Source organism: Myxocyprinus asiaticus, chromosome 23 (genome assembly GCF_019703515.2).
Source record: "Myxocyprinus asiaticus isolate MX2 ecotype Aquarium Trade chromosome 23, UBuf_Myxa_2, whole genome shotgun sequence".
Lineage (NCBI taxonomy): Eukaryota > Metazoa > Chordata > Actinopteri > Cypriniformes > Catostomidae > Myxocyprinus > Myxocyprinus asiaticus.
This window is the reverse complement of record NC_059366.1, coordinates 27239309-27254166: the sequence shown is the minus strand read 5'-3', so window position 1 is coordinate 27254166 and position 14858 is coordinate 27239309.

The window sequence follows — 14858 nt, the reverse complement described above, 5'->3', positions numbered from 1 at the left end:
ATGGGTCAGGAGCTTCAGTTAATGTTCACATCAACCATCAGAATGGGTAAAAAATGAACTTTTTTTGATTTAGACCTTGGCATGATTGTTGATGCCAGACGGGCTGGTTTGAGTATTTCTCTAACGCTGATCTCCTGGGATTTTCACACGCAACAGTTTCTAGAGCAGAGGTTCTCAACAGGGGCGGTACCGCCCCCCCAGGGTGTGTTCAAAGGATGCCAGGGGGCGCTGAGAGCAAATTAGTAGAGAGAGGGGCATTAGGTTACAAATGGGGGCCATTTGTCAGTCATAATAATCAAATCTATCATCAAGTTCCTCTTTGCATTAAAACTTTTATCTAGACTTGGAGTATATTAGTTGGTTCTCAATTATACGGGTTCTTAAACTAGGAGTTTTGCGAGAATCAGTGAGAAGCAAAGCGAAAGAAGCAGAAACCATTTAAATTTGGCACAGAATTCTACATCACCACCCTTGAATTTACTATAGTAATACTAACTGTACTTTAGGCAGAAATAGATTGATAATAAATATTATCATATCACTACTTCAGCTCTATTACATTTGTCATAGGCTACACTAGGGATTAAGGGAATATAATACATTTTTGTTACAACTTATAAATATTTATATTTTTTATTTATTGTTTTTGCATGTGTTTAGAGTGGGTCTAATGTTTATAATTACAAAAATGCCATAGTTTGTATTATAGAAATCATGTTACATCTAACGATGGTAGTGAAGAAGATCCATTATTGCATGTGTTTTCTATGGTCTTGTTACAAATACCACTGTTAAAACTATAAAAATAAAGAATGAATGAATAAATAAAAATTTTCAAAAAGTCAAATGTAAAATATATTAACAATATCACTTTTAATATTAGCTTCTGTCTTTGCATTTTCATTTTATAGGCCCCAGATATAGCCCTGTATCTGCTTGAATTTAAAAAATGCAAGGTTTGGTCTCACATTCATGACGTGTAAGCCTGCTGAATTTATTAACAAAACTTTTTGTTTTGTTTTGTTGTCTTTTTCCTCTATCTTTTTGTGGTACAACGAAGTCTCCATTTTCAAATTATGTCACATAATTTGGGCATTCATCAAAAAAAGGTTGAGAACCACTGCTCTAGAGTGTATAGAAAATGGTGCGAAAAACAGTCACAACCAGTGAGCGGCAGTTCTGTGGACGAAAATGCCTTGTTGATGAGAGAAGTCATATCCAGACTGGTTCGAGCTGACAGAAAGGCTACAGTAACTCAGATATCCACTCTGTATAATTGTAGTGAGCAGAATATCTGTGATTAAAAATCAGGGTTATTCCACCAAATTTTGATGTCTGAACTTTTCCTAAGTTAAAACATTAGTATTGTGTTATTTAAACATGAATATGAACTTGTTTTCTTTGCATTATTCGAGGTGTGAAAACACTGCATCTTTTTTGTTATTTTGACCATTTGTCATTTTCTGCAAATAAACACTCTAAATGACAATATTTTTATTTGGAATTTGGGAGAAATATATATATATATATATATATATATATATATATATATATATATATATATCAGCAAAAAAAAGAAACATCCTCTCACTTTCAACTACTTTTATTTTCAGCAAACTTAAAATGTGTAAATATATATATATATATATATATTTACACTACCGGTCAAAAGTTTTGAAACACTTACTCATTCTTTATTATAATTTTTTTCACATTTTAGAATAATAGTTAAGTCATCAAAACTATGGAATAACATAAATGGAACTATAGGAATTATGTTGTGACTAAACAAAATCCAGAATAAATCAAAACTGTGTTATATTTTAGCATCTTCAAAGTAGTCACCCTTTTGTCTAGAATTTGCAGACATGTACTCTTGACATTTTCTCAACCAACTTCTTGAGGTGTCACCCTGGGATGCTTTTTAAACAGTATTGAAGGAGTTCCCATCAATGTTGGGCACTTATTGGCTGCTTTTCTTTATTATTTGATCCAAGTCATCAATTTCAAAAACTTTTTTTTATTTTTATTAAATTTTAGTTTTATAATGAAATAAATAAATATGGTTGCACAAATATATTTTTGTCTACAAAACTATTTTCAAACATTTAAGCATACGCCTTCAGATCAAAATATTTTTAAGATCACGAGAAACATTTCAGTCAAGTGTTTCAAAACTTTTGACCGGTAGTGTATGTTTATGATTTTTAATGATGAAGGCATGCCACACAGCCTATCCATATTGGCCTCAGCCTAATTTGGGTAGCTTTCACGACGATGTTTGATTGGGCACACAGTTTTTGACAGCAACAACCAAAGATATGGGACATATATATGATGGGATGTTCTTGGAGAACTTGCCACAGTTCTTCTTTCCATCTCAATTGCTTCTGTCTCTTCGTGTAATCCCAGACTGACTCAAAGATTTTAGTCAACCAACAATCATTAAACGGTCCAAATCGCTGAGATCACATTATTTCCCCATACTGATGGTTGATGTGAACATTAACTGAAACTCCTGACACATATCTGAATGATTTTATGCACTGCACTGCTGCCACACGATTGGCTGATTAGATAATCGCATGGATGATTGTTGGTGCCAGACAGGCTGGTTTGAGTATTTCTGTAACTGCTGATCTCCTGGGATTTTCATACACAACAGTCTCTAGAATTTTCTCAGAATGGTGCCAAAAACAAAAAACATCCAGTGAGCGGCAGTTCTGTGGATGGAAATGCCTTGTTGATGAGAGAGATCAACAGAGAATGGCCAGACTGGTTCGAACTGACAAAGTCTATGGTAACTCAACCACACTGTACAATTGCGGCGAGAAGAATAACATCTCAGAATGCTATTGGTTGATTTGTGTATACTGAATATATATATTTAAGCAATATCACACGAGCAAGAGTGCGATATGGCCCTACATCAGCACTGCTGTGATTCAGCCGTAGGTAATCACAGCAGTGCTGATTTAGGGCCATATAGCACGATTGCGAGTGTAATATTGCTTATATACAACAGTTCAATGAACAAGTAAATTTTAAAAAATTAGGAAAAACTGAGTACGGTCATAAAAAACGCATATGTGCATGGAACTACTTTCTTACACGACGGATCAGAATCTGCCGTTGCTGGTTCGAACCAAATGATGCATCCAAGCCTTTAGTAATTAAAAAATGTCACTTCAGAAATAGTATCACGGCTTGTGCTGTTTCTAACAAGTTATTGGATAAACATAGATGGATGTGTGTGTGTATGTGTGAGAGAAGGAGAGAGAGACGGAGCATGTGCGATGATCACCTGTTGCCACACCCAAGCAGAGATGCTGTCAGCTTTCTGAAGATCAGCTTTCTTAGTGGAAAAGTAGCCATCCAAGTGGGGGTATTTCTCCCTATTTCACGGTAGCCGGTGCACAAGAGTCATTCACTATAGAAACCGCAATGTCCTCCACCATTTTAAACAGCACGTCCTCTCACAATCTGAAAACTCCGGTAATAGATAAGCACCTTGAATTCTGTAATTAATCAGTCTGTTGCGTCTCTCAGCTGTGATGAGCCGTAATGGTGAATTTGTTCGTTCAAAGCCGTTTAAAGCTATTTCCTAGCTTTAGTATTGTAGCATTAATACGAGCAATCATGGAGCACTCTTCACGTCACCTAACTGGCTCATATTACACACAAAAATTATCTTTTGCCACCAACTGCTGGCTAACATACTGTATGTAATGTAAAAAAAAAAAAACAATACATGTAAAAAGAGACATACAGTAGCTCTTAACACATATGCACTGCTCTTACACTTTAGTTTAGATCAGCACGAACACAAGTGGAGTGATACACACAGTGAAACGTCCGAGTGCTGATGGTGTGAGACCATCAGTGCTCATGGAACGTTTCTCGTCCAATCAGATTCGAGGACCGGAACTAACGTCATGGTTACTTGTGTAACCTCCGTTCCCTGATGGAGGGAACGAGACTGTAACACTTCTCAGTGGAAGGAGGAGGCGAGAAGCAGATTTCCTGGTTCAGGTAAGCGTTTTTATTTTCCTCTCTGCAGCAAATACACACTCTCAGGGCTTTTAGGTTGTTCAATAACTCAGTCAAAAAAAATCCACAAACTAGTTCACAAAATAAACTCTCCACTTTGCAATAATAACTCTTGGCTTCACAATCCGTGCCCAGGCTCTCTCTCTCTCGTCTACCTGCAGTGTGGCTCTATTTATGCCGCTCTCCCCGTGTTCACTGAAATTAGGGACGGGTGTTAGACATAATTTAACTCAGGTGTAAGCGCCCTTACCGCTTTCTCTCTCTCTGGAGAGATGCTTGACCACGCCCCCGCTGCCACATATCCCCACCGCCCGACTCAGGCCGGGGCGGCACCCAGCCTGCCTACCACTACCCCCCATTCCTGGAAAGGAAGTTGGTGACATCCATCTGCGCCCCCGGTCTGTGGACCACCTTGAACTTAAACAGCTGAAGAGCCAGGTACCAACGGGTGACCCGGGCATTAGTATCTTTCATGCGGTGGAGCCACTGGAGTGGGGCGTGATCAGAACAGAGGGTGAAGGCCCGCCCCAGCAGGTAGTATCGGAGAGTGAGGACCGCCCACTTGATGGCGAGACACTCCTTTTCCACGGTGCTGTACTTAGTTTCCCTCAGTGAGAGCTTACGGCTAATGTACAGCACCAGGCGCTCCTTACCCTCCACCACCTGCGAGAGTACGGCCCCCAGCCCTCTGTCTGAAGCATCTGTCTGTAAAACAAAAGGGATAGAGAAGTCAGGTGAATGTAAAAGTGGCTTTAACTTGCGTGAACGCCCGCTGACACTGCTCCGTCCACTGGACCGGGTCTGGAGCTCCCTTTTTAGTGAGATCAGTCAGTGACGTCCGAATAATTAGGTACGAACCTTCTCTAATAGCCAGCCAGCCCCAGGAACTGTCTCACCCCTTTTTGGTCTTGGGTCTCGGGCAGGTCACAATCGCCACTGTCTTGTCAATTTGGGGACGCACCTGCCCGTGGCCCAAGTGGAACCCCAGATACCGTACCTCCACCCGCCCAATCGCTTACTTCTTTGGGGTCGGTGTGAGTCCCGCTTGGCGCAGCGATCTCAGAACCGCCCTCAGATGTTGCATGTGCCTCTGCCAATCATTGCTATACATGATGATGTCATCTAAATAGGCAGCGGCATAAGCTGAATGTGGTCTGAGGATTCGGTCCATGAGATGCTGAAACGTAGCCGGGGCTCCAAACAAACCGAATGGAAGTGTCACAAACTGGTGTAATCCAAACGGTGTGGAGAAGGCGGTTTTCTCACGGGAAATTGGTGTCAAGGGGATCTGCCAATAACCCTTCATTAAATCCAATGTCAAATAAAATCGAGCAGTGCCCAACCAATCGAGCAACTCATCAACGCGAGGCATTGGATATGCATTGTTGGGCCTCATGTATTCAGATAGAAGACAAAGGCAGGCCCAACACAGTCGTAAAAACATAATTTAAGCCCCCACCTTCTAAGTCGTAAATCTTACTGATAAAAATCGCGCCAAAATCAAAGAAAGGGAGTCCAAAACAGACTACAGATCCATGAAGCCTTGCCCTCTAAAGGATCGAGCTCTCAACTCCTATTGGATGAGGCACACAACAGAATGTCCCTCAAACATGACATCATCAGGACTTCAAATAATTCTGAAATGCTTCCAAAGTGGCTTCCAGCGACTTAGTTCACCGAATACGGACGTAGCTTTTTGCTGCTCTCCGGTGCAACCTCGTGGCATAAGGAAGTAATGTCCGACTTGAAACTGTAGCCATACAATCTCCATCTCGCTGGACGAGTTGAGATTACTCTGTGTTCAACCGAACACTCTAACGGATCCGAAGGAGACCGCCGAGCAATTCGCATCTTCATCCGTTGGCCTACAGAAGTGAAGAGATTAAAGATTTCTCTTCCATCTTCAATCAAGTCGACATTTCTGAGTTCTCCGCCAGCCCGCTGAGAATCAACAGCCGTACCGGCCTCCGACAGCACGAGGAAACGACTCTCGTCATCACACGAGCCTCAAGAAACCGGGTCAGAGTTAAAGGACGGAGCAAAACACATTCTACCTGTGTCCTCATGCGATTCAAGTAAGAGGTTACGTCTGGGCAGAGATAGAATATTATAGTGTGTTATTCTTGTGTTTCAAGGTTTTTGCTTGTACAGTTTACGGATCGCCATGTCCGCTCATTATTAATACTCAGGGTATTAATTATCACAAATTTGTTTTGTTGTATTGTGGTCCAACCAAATTGGATTGTTGTGCATTTTCGCCATCGCGGGTGAGACAGCAACTGAGTTCATCCATTAAAGAGTCAAATAACAAGGGATTTTTACGAGCCCCGCTCGTAAAACCGCGTCTCTGAGTGATGAACACGGCTGCTTTATCTCCAGCTATCGCGAAATCAGCTTTCGGGCTGTCACTGAATAATCTCTCTCTCTCTCTCTGTCTCTCTCACTAACCACACTGACACACACACACACACACTGTCACACACACACCTTGTGTTATAGAATTATTTTTATTTCCATATCTAATCATATCACTGTTTAGTTTGTAGTTGTAAGTCGGAAGTTCATTGACTGCATTGTATTAATTATTAATTGATATTACTGCATAAATAAACTTTGTTTATATTACAAAGAGAAGTGTTTTGGTTTGTTTTGCATACGCCTGTGTCATGCTGACGGGATGTCAGTGCTCGGATTCAAACCTTCATTCATTGTTTTTTTCCCCGAAAATCGATATTCTTCGGATGTCGATTTTCCTAAGAAAACAATCTAATATTGAGATTGTTTTAATATTCGGTTATTAGTCCCTGATTTCAGGGTGGTGCCCCATCAATGTGAATCCTTATTAATATTCTATTGATTTTTGATAATTGATAATTATCTTTGATTGAATTTGAATGATCAATAAGCTAGTGTTAACAATTAACAATTATCTTTGATAACTGTTGATTTAAAGGATTAAAAAAAGCTAACATTGATTCTCATCAATGTTCTATTGATTTTAATAATTAATAATTATCTTTGATAATTATTAATTATTGCTAATAACCAAACTTGCTCCTAAACGTAGCACACTACATTTACTGGAGTCCCATATGAGGTTTTAATGAGTTAGATCCAATTAATTAATTTAAATATTGATTAATAACTACAGAAATAATTATTAATTATTTCTGATAGTAACACTGATCTAAACAACCAGTAAAGCCCTACAGCATCAAATTTAGACACCGCGTTGACTTTCCTATAATCCACACAGAATCGCACAGACCCGCCGCTCTTAGGCACTAGAACAACAGGGCTGGACAAATCGCTGTGGGATTCTTCTATTACCCCCATATTGAGCATTGCATCCAATTCTTCCCGAACGATTTTCTTCTTGTGTTCGGGTAATCGATAGGGGCGGCTACGTACCACGACCCCCGGCTCGGTCTCGATGTGGTGGTGGATGAGGTTTGTACGTCCCTGTAGAGGGGAGAACACATCCGCAAACTCCTGTTGCAACCTAGCAACCTCCGCGAGTTGACTCGGTGAGAGATGGTCTCCGCAAGTGACCGGGGTGAACTGTTTATGTTTTGAACTCACCTCCGGTCCGAGCTCCACCTTCTCGGGAACTACCATAGCCAACGTCACGGGAACCGCCTCCCTCCACAATTTCAGGAGATTGAGGTGGTATATTTGACGTGCGCCCCCTCTATCGGTTCGTTTAACCTCATAATCGAGATCTCCCACTCGTCGTGTGACCTTAAAGGGTCCTTGACACTTGGCGAGTAATTTAGAGCTCGATGTGGGAAGCAATACAAGCACTTTATCTCCCGGTGCAAATTCCCTTAGCTGAGTTCCCCTGTCATACAGTCTGCGCTGTCGTTCTTGAGCTTGGAGCAAATTCTCCTGTGTTAGCTGTCCCAAAGTGTGGAGCTTTGCTCTAAGATCAAGAACGTATTGAATTTCATTTTTGCTGTTTGAAGGTCCCTCCTCCCAGGCCTCTCGCAATACATCAAGCACGCCGCGTGGGCGTTGCCCATACAGCAGCTCGAATGGGGAGAAGCCAGTGGAGGCTTGTGGGACCTCTCGTACTGCAAATAACAGGGGGTCGAGCCATTTATCCCAATTTCTAGCATCGTCCTGCACGAACTTACGAATCATGTTTGTGAGGGTTTTATTAAATCGTTCCACCAGGCCATCCATTTGGGGATGGCATACGCTGGTGCGAATTGATTTAATATTTAACAACTCGTACAGTTCGCGTAGTGTCCGTGACATAAACATTGTGCCCTGATCGGTGAGGATTTCTTTCGGAATCCCCACCCGGGAGATTATTTTGAAGAGTGCCTCCGCAACACTGCATGCTGAGATGTTGCGAAGAGGCACTGCTTCCGGATATCACGTTGCATAGTCCACCAGGACCAATACAAAGCGATGTCCGCATGCTGACCGTTCTAATGGCCCGACGAGGTCCATTCCAATTCTCTCAAAGGGGACCTCGATCAAAGGGAGAGGGCGCAATGGCGCTTTTGGGGTGGCCGGTGGGTTAACCAGTTGGCATTCGCGGTATGCCGCACACCACCTGCAGACATCGCCACCAATGCCCAGCCAATAGAAACTGGCTATTAGACGGTTCAGTGTTTTCCTTTCTCCCAAGTGACCCGTCATGGGATTATAATGAGCCGCCTGGAATACCATTTCCCGACGGCTCCTTGGAATCAAAAGTTGGGTTGTATCCTCTTTAGTTTGAGTGTCCTGTGTCACTCTATACAACCGCTCATTTATAATCGCAAAATAGGGGTATGAAAGGGCGGAAATGTCCGGCTGGAGTCGTTGACCATCGATGACTCTCACTTGGTCGAAGGCGTGTTTGAGGGTTTTGTCTCGTTACTGCTCCAAAGGGAAATCCCTCTCAGGGAATTCCCTGAGAAGGGGAGGGGCTGCAGCCTCTCCCCCTCTCTCGTCATTATGACGTGGAGCTGTCGAGGACGGCCCCGGCTCCGCCTCCCCTGCCAGAGCATCGCACATTACACATCTCCCTAACTTCATACAGGACCCATCCGGAAGTGGTCCGGGTCCCTGCACCTCCAGCAGGCTGGCCCAGGCGCTACGCCCGCACTTGCGTTGGCGGGTGCCCCCCCCCCCCGAGGGGGAGAGCGGTGGGGCATCGGGATAGGGGAAGGTGTCGGCTCCCACACCCGGGGAACTGGTCTCAGTGGCTGAAGTCCTCCTCGTCTGCATGGGGCAGGAACGGGACCTGGAGAGAGAGCTGAATGAGAGGAGAGAGGGGAGGGAAATGAGACAGGGGGAAGAGAGATAGAGTGGGAGGGCTCTTCCGCCCTCGGGATTGCTGCCATGTGGTCCTCCGCAAGCCGGATGGCTTCCTCCAGCGATGCCGGGCGGTGGCACTGGACCCACTCCGCCGTCCCTTTTTGGCAGTTGATGTATTAATTGCTCCAGTACCACCTGGTCGATGATCCCGTCGACGCCGCGGTCCCCCGCTAGCAACCATCTTCGGCAGGCGTCGCGGAGCCATTGGGCGAAGGCAAACGGGCGGTTGGAGCTCTCCAGCTTCAGGCTCCGGAAAAGTTGACGACTTTCTTCCGGACTTCGACCAACCCATTGCAGGATGGCTTTCCTTAAGTCTCCGTAAGCCAGGAGGCTCGTCGCTGGTAGTTGTTGAGCCGCGAGTTGGGCTTCCCCGGACAATAGCGGTATGAGTCAGGCCGCCCAATGGCCGAGCGGCCAGCCCCAGATCTCGGCAGTGCACTCGAAGAGATCCAGGAACGCCTCTGGGTCGTCCGCCACCCCCATCTTTTGTAACGCAGGCGGGGGTAACGGCGTGTGGGTGTCCGGGGTCACGGCTGAGGATGCCTCCTGGCTGAGAAGGCTCCGGATCACCTGTCGGTCCTTTGCTTGAGCGTGCATGAGCTCCACAAACCGGCGGTCTTGATCTTGCTGGAGCTCAAGCAGGGATTGCTGGTGGCTCCAATGTAAGCCAGCAAGGGCTTGGAGGATCTCAGCCAACTGGGAGGACTCTACGGGGCAACTTCCGTCCATCTTCAAACCTTTTTCCCGGGTTTTGGTACCAGTGTAACACTTCTCAGTGGAAGGAGGAGGCGAGAAGCAGATTTCCTGGTTCAGGTAAGCGTTTTTATTTTCCTGAATCGTGTAGCTGAGTCGGATGGTCCGGACCAGCCCTCGCGACGGATTGGAAAGCACAAGCCATGCGTCCAAGCTCCACGCAAGGGGGACCAAAGGGACAGCGTCATCAAACATACCGGCAGGTGGAGCCTCGCAGCGGGGCGGAGCTTGAGGTGCCACACCACGTCGTGGCCGTGCTGAGTCTAAGGACATCGAAGCACTTACCTGGCTCCTTGTGACCACCCCCGGAACAGCCTGGGATGGGGGAGGAAGAGGCCTGTCCACGTGACCCATGGAGATTGTCACATCGGGGGCAGATTTGTGCCACAGCTGGGAGCTCAGGGGCGGGATACCACCGCTGGAGCTCCAAACCTGCCAAATAGAGTGGTGGATGGTGGCCGTGATGACGGCCGTGCACACCGGATACGTGACCCAGGGAACAAAGAAACCGCTCTTGCTGAGCTCTTGAGTACTGCAGCCACTTGGGCATGCAGCGCTATTAGATGCAAAAGGTAACAAAAAGATGGAGAGATCTGCTTACCAGCTCCAGAGCAGCGGGTTTCGTTGTCCCTGGGTCGCCCGTCTCAAGGGCACTTTGAAGCCTTTCACAGGTTCTGGGTGGCCGCGAGACGGGTGGTGTCTGCTTCCTGCGGTGGGCTCCATGCTGGGGCCGGGCCGAAGGGGCAGGCTGTGGCGGAGCCGGTGCAGTCACTGCAGGGGGACGCCCTTGGTGATGAGTAGACGGGGTGCAGGATCTTGAGCCGCACCGGGGCAGGATATGCTGGCTAGCATCCGTCTACTGCTCCACCATCGAAAACTGCTGGGCAAAGTCCTCGACGGTGTGGCCGAATAGGCCCGCCTGGGAAATGGGGGCAGCAAGGAATCGTGTCTTGTCGGCCTCGCCCATCTCAACCAGGTTGAGCCAAAGGTGGCGCTCCTGGACAACTAGTGTGGCCATCGTCCACCCGAGAGACCGCGCCGTGACCTCCGTCGCTCGGAGAGCGAGGTCGGCCACCGAGCGCAGTTCCTGCATCAATCCCGGGGCAGAAATACCCTCGTGCAGTTCCTTTTGCGCCTTGGCAGACTTACAGGACAGCCATGGCGTGCAGGGCAGAGGCGGCTTGTCCAGCGGCACCATAGGCCTTGGCCATCAGAGATGACGTAAACCTACAGGCCTTGGACGCGGGCTTTGGGCACCTGCGCCAGGTGGCGGCGCTCTGCGGGCATAGGTGCACTGCAAGCGCCTTTATCCACTGGGGGATTGCCGAATAGCCTTTGGCCGCCCCACCATCAATGGTAGTGAGGACGGGGAAGCTGAAAAGTGCCTCCCGCGACCTTGTCAGCTATTCATGCACTTCCGGGAAGAAAGGAATGGGGGCGGGGCTTTGAGCGGCGCCGCAAGCCCAGGAACCAATCACCGAGCCGCGAGGGTTCAGGGAAGAGCAGAGGGTTCCACTGTAGCCGACGCTCGCGGCTGCCCGGGAAAGCATGTCGTCATCTCCGCGTCAGCCTGTGACTGGGCAATCGTCCCCGAAGGGAGGAGCCCAGCTGAGGCTTCCGACTGGACGAGCCTGCTCTCCGATGCTGCGCTCAAGAGCTCATCACTTTCGCGGGCTCCGAATAAGAGGTCGAACTCGCCATGAGACGAGCCGGCAGACTCACCCGGAAGCCCGAGCGTGGCAGACGAGCGTGTTGGGGAATGGGAGGTCTGCAGGGGGATACCCGGCGGAGGCGGTCCCATTGGGGTTCCCAAATCGCCCCCAGTGCTAGCCGCGCTGGCCTCATACCCGTGGGTAAAAGGACCGAGGCGGGGAGCCTCTGGGGTGGCTTGCTTTCTTACGAAGGCAAGCCACAACCGCAACGTTGCCATGGACATATCCTCGCAATGAGAACATGACCATCCACGAACGCTGTCTCCACGTGAGCAGTGCCCAGACATGAAAGACAGTGATCGTGACCGTCAGAAGGCAAGAAATAACGAGCGCAACCAGGAATAACACACAATCGGAAAAGCATCTTTAGAAAGACGCGTTTTTAAAAAGACGTTCCGTGTGTGCCGCTCTTTTAGAGAAATATACTCTTTTAGAGAAATATACTCTTTTATTTCTGCCGAAGCGCCCAGGGGCATTCTCTGCAGTGCACCAGTGCAGAGGGGGGAGAAGCCGCTGAAATGCACCGTCAGATCCAGTAGAGGTGAATGAACAGTAATATTCAGCTCAGTGAGCATGACCGTTCGGCTCCGAAGAGAAAATCTGAATGAGTGGTTGCATACCAGCTCCTTTTATACCCGTATGTCTGGGGGAGTGGCATGCAAATTCCACTTGCCAATTTTCATTGGCCTTTTATCAAAGACCAGAGCTGTCTCGGGCTCCCAAGAGTGACCCCTAATGTCACTACATCGACACAACGTTGAGTGAGTGACAGACAGGGAACTGTTGTGTATATATATATATATATATATATATATATATATATATATATATATATATATATATAGTGCCGGTCAAAAGTTTTGAAACACTTGACTGAAATGTTTCTCATGATCTTAAAAATCTTTTGATCTGAAGGCGTATGTTTAAATGTTTGAAATTAGTTTTGTAGACAAAAATATAATTGTGCCACCATATTAATTTTTTTCATTATAAAACTAAAATTTAATAAAAATAAAAAAAATTAAAAAAAAACTTTTTGAAATTGATGACTTGGACCAAATAATAAAGAAAAGCAGCCAATAAGTGCCCAACATAGATGGGAACTCCTTCAATACTGTTTAAAAAGTGTCCCAGGGTGATACCTCAAAAAGTTAGTTGAGAAAATGTCAAGAGTACATGTCTGCAAATTCTAGGTAAAGGGTGGCCACTTTGAAGATGCTGAAATATAACACAGTTTTGATTTATTTTGGATTTTGTTTAGTCACAACATAATTCCCATAGTTCCATTTATGTTATTCCATAGTTTTGATGACTTTACTATTATTCTAAAATGTAAAAAAAAAAAAAAAAAAATGATAATAAAGAATGAAGTGTTTCAAAACCTTTGACCAGTAGTGTATACGTATCTATATATTATACTATCTATATATCGATCACCTCGTGATATTGAAACGTCCACTCCCGTGAACTTTAATAACCACCTTCCTGAGGTCCTAACGTCTATCACCCCATGACTTTGAAGTGACAACTACCATAGTTTTTAATACATCCCCACCTTTCTTGTTAAGATTTTTCTACTAGGTATTTAAATGAAATTAAATGATACAGTAAAGAACAAGAAATAAAAATAAAGATTTTGACACTGAGTTTGGGCACCTCTTATCTGAGTGGAAGCACTGAACAAGTGCCCCAGGGGTCCGAAGGTCGATTACCCTGTGATATTAAACGGCCACCCCCATTACATTTAATAACCACCTTTATGTGGTCCTAAAGTTAACCCAGTGATCTTGAAGCAACTACTTTCATAGTCTTTACTAACCTCCCACATTTATCGGTAAGGTGCAGAGTTTACCTTACGCCTTTTAAACAGCCTTTTAAACAGCTACTTTTAAACATAGGACAGAAAAGAGACACATATATCAGATGTCCATTTAAATACATCATTAACAACTATTAGTTCAGTTTGGTTCGAATTTAATGAAAATACAGTCACTATCTGAATTGTTCAGAAGGGAATTTGGTTGTATAATGCAGCTGTCTCTCCTGTAAATGACTGAACTCTGTGTGTACAGAATGAAATTAGCACTCAGAGGAGTGACAACCTTATTTAGCTGCAGTGTGTATATGGCCATACTTTTTGTCTAGTGGATTTTTGTTCAAAGCATTGCTGTAGCAATATCCCTTACATAGGGTGGATTACACCCAGATAGTTATAAAGTGGAAAAACTTTTGATGAGTTGGTTTCAGTCCTTTTGATATTGTTCTGCAGAAGGATGGTTCAGATTGCCTTGCACCATTGCCTCTCCAGAGTGACCTGCAGCCTGGAGTTCCTCTCCCTGAGTTTTAATATTTCTGTTTCAGGTGACTGATTGGAAAAGGAATGAGCTGTATATTGGATGCAAGGGAAGCAAATTACTGTTTTAAGTGTGTTGCCTTGATACCAGACATGACTTAAGATGAAGCATCCAACTCTCTCACTCTGTTTTTTCACTCACTTTCCCCAATGTGTGCTATGCACAACCTTTATTTGGAGAGCTGCCAACGCAATCCCACTTTCACCCGCTGCATAAGTGTGCACTCTCATACAGCAGCCATTTAACATTGCATCTGTTCCAGATGCCTTTTATCAACCTATAAAATCAGCCCTTAGGTTTCCTGTGCACGCAGACAAACTTGTGATCCACTGGATTTTGCTTCATAAATAGAGCCGTAACCATCCTGAAGTCACTCCCAAATAATCAGGGATTTGATCACTAGGTGAAGAACGAGAGACACAGAAACACTGATAGCTGGTCAAGGGTTATTGTGAGGCATTCAGACACAGAGAACTGCTGTCAACTTAGCCGTACATTCATTAACACATGATGGCAGATTTCATGACTACTCAACATATACCTGTCTAGACACCTTGATGGTCTTGGATAATAGCCAGAACTCCCACACTACAGGCCTAGTTGTGTGAAGGACATATGGAGCCATCTTGGCACAGACTTGATGCACACTGTGAGGGCAAGCCCCACTGCGGACTGG